This window comes from Elephantulus edwardii, unplaced genomic scaffold (assembly GCF_000299155.1).
Source record: "Elephantulus edwardii isolate Elephantulus edwardi_28Jun2011 unplaced genomic scaffold, EleEdw1.0 scaffold00175, whole genome shotgun sequence".
NCBI lineage: Eukaryota > Metazoa > Chordata > Mammalia > Macroscelidea > Macroscelididae > Elephantulus > Elephantulus edwardii.
The window spans coordinates 236,977-239,847 of record NW_006399925.1 but is presented as its reverse complement, the minus strand read 5'-3'; the positions used below and the strand labels follow the sequence as shown (position 1 = coordinate 239,847).

General features: G+C 38.1%; 1 pseudogene; it reads right to left on the bottom strand.

Moving 5' to 3' along the window:
* Positions 1–1,451: 1,451 nt before the first annotated feature.
* On the bottom strand, positions 1,452–2,409 carry LOC102850371 (annotated as a pseudogene).
* Positions 2,410–2,871: the final 462 nt, after the last annotated feature.

Sequence of the window (2,871 nt, the reverse complement as noted above, 5' to 3'; positions counted from 1 at the left end):
ATATATATATATAACATGCTCATACACGCACACTCACACAGATGTCTGGTTTATGACGTTTAAGTGTTTGTCTGATAACCAAAATATTGGCAGTTTGAAATGATCTGCCATAGCAAAAATGTGGCAATGATTTATACATTTAGAAAAACTCTGGAAAAATTTTACTTCTTGCTATAGAACTGGATAGACTTATTGCCATTGACCTAGAAGCAACTCAAAGTCCTGTTGGATTTCTGAGGCTGAGAGATGATGGAGTTATTGGTTGGTTCAAACAAAAGTATCATTTAGGTTACCATCATAATCCTCTTTGAACTATACAACTAGAACTCCACTTGTATTACGGAGTTACTATGAATTGCAATTGATTTGATAGGAAAGGGATATCTATCTTCACACATGACTGTTAACTTTCTCTTTGAGAGACTTGGGCTCAATTTACATGCCAAATATATGGCCACCACTAGTCACTGGAGATTTACCTAGTGCTGTGATGCTGAACAGGCTTCAAGAGAGCATCCAGGCTAAGAAGGGATAAGAAAAAGACCTAGTTATGCACTTCTAAAAACCAGTCAGTGAAAAGCTCTATAATCAGAATAGCTTGACCTCCAACAGATTAGGCTGGTGAGGCAAGAAATAAACTGCATTTCATTCAGTTGTGAGTGAGGGTGCCCTCAGTCTGGGACTGACTTGATGGCAACTTACAACACAAAACATATATTTATGAACACAGCACACTTAATGACAGAAGAAAAATAAAATGGGCTTTTTATTCATCCACCGATACTTTTTTGGTGCCTAGAACAAAGAATGGCACATAGTAGATACGTAGTAAAATCTTGTGGCAAAATACATTTTATTTTATTTTTTAATAAAACCAATAGTGATTATACTTTATTCAGGTCAAACTGAGCATTACAAAATCAAGAAGCTAATTATAATTGTGGCACAGGTATTTTTACAATGCACATGAAAGTACTGTTCATGAATGTCTCGAGATCCAGCGTGCCAATAAATACTTAAAATTTTCTTTTGAAAAGTCCAGTCCTCATTTCTTGGTTACAAATCAGGACATCAATTAATTATTTTAAAATATTTCTGTAGGGAAAAATATACCAGAAATCAACAAAAATTGATTTTGATCACTCTAGGATTCCAACACCTGTAGATGCTCCTAAGAGTTATCTAAAGAATTTGAATTATTTAATCTCAAAAAATTCAAAACATGAAAAGAAGATCATAGGGTATGAAGAGCACAAAAAAAATTGGTTTTATGGTATTAAAGTTTAGTTTTAATTCAGTCACTTATCCTGCAAAACAATATGCCAAGATCAACCTTGGAAAACTCAGAAAAATAAAAGTGATAAAGTATCTTCCTCATACTTTCTTAGTGTATTTGCCAGATACTCGAAGACCAACACATACAAATGCATAAACGGGAACCTGTCACTCATCTAATCAAATGGTGAGCTACTAAGAAGCAGTAAGATATTCTTCCTAACATGAAAATTAAATAGCTCCAGGTAAAAGGATGTTATTTCCCACATGTGTATTTTGTGCAGAGTCCCAAGGCAAAGGTTACTTCTGGCTTTATGAATTATGAGAAATGGCCCGTGTGTTGACTTATCACAGGTCTTTTGTTCTTCTTTCCTGAGAAATCTTTAGCTTCTTTGGGAGGAGACATATGAATTGTTCTCCATGGAATCGGATTATAAAATGCTGGTTCTGGGTAGGAATTTGCACTGTAAATGCCTGTAAGTTGTCCATTGGCATAACCATAGCTTTTTTGCAGCTGGACGAGGTTTATTTTTTGCATTTTCCAACCAATCCTTAATTTTTTTTTCCCCCTGCTACTTCCTTTTTTCTTGTAATTCAGCTTTCCTTTGCTTTTCTTTCTTCTTTTCAGGATCTTCAGCATTTTTTAGCCACTAGATATTTTTCTCTTGCTTTTTCTTACAAATGTTCTTTCTCTTGTTCATTTGGCTGCTTTTCCTTCCATTTCTTTACTAATTTTTTGCTTCCTTTATTTTCTGTTCATTCTTTTTCTGGATCCACACTTTGAGCTTTTCTTCAACAATTATTTTTCTTTTTTCTCATTCTTCCATTTTTTCCTTAGCTTCTAGTTGCTGATTTATTTCTTTTAGTGCTTTCTGTTATAGTCTATCACGTTCTTCTTTTTCTTTGCCAGCATACCGCGTTTCCCATGGTGTCAGGCTACTTTCTGGTAAGCACACTTGTTTCTGATCTTTGGGGGTACCTTCTGATTTAACCTCACTGTAACTTCATTTCTTTCAGGCCCGCCACCTTGGTCTCTGAGTCCTGAGTGCCTTCGTCCACATCTTCTGTCTCGTCATCACTGTTATCTTCGTCAAATGGAAATCTCTGGTGGCCGAGGGAAGACAACAGTGACATGGTGGGATTCCTGTAGCTCGGCTACAGCGACAGCCAGCACAGGGAAACTACCACCACTACCTCCATTCCCTAACCCCAGGCGCCCACTGTGAGGAGCGCTAAGGAGTCTGAGGAGTCCTGAGCCCTGGGCTTGCAGCCCCCAGAAAACCTTGCACTGTGAGATGGGGAGAGAAACTGCTCCAGCGCCCACTCCTTGCCTGCTGAGTTCAAACCTGTGGGGCCAAGGCTGGTAAAATACACTTTAGATATCCTTGTATACAGTAGCTGAAACAGCTAAAATATATTTAATTGTAAACATATTTATGCACATATCATAGGGTCGCTATGAGTCGCCTGTGACTCGACTGACACTTAACAATACTACCACCACCAACAGCAGTCGGTCTAGAGGATGGAAAGCCATGCTCCCAAGCCAAAGGTGAGTGACTCTGCTCTGCGGCCCTCAGGCCTGCCTTTAATTGT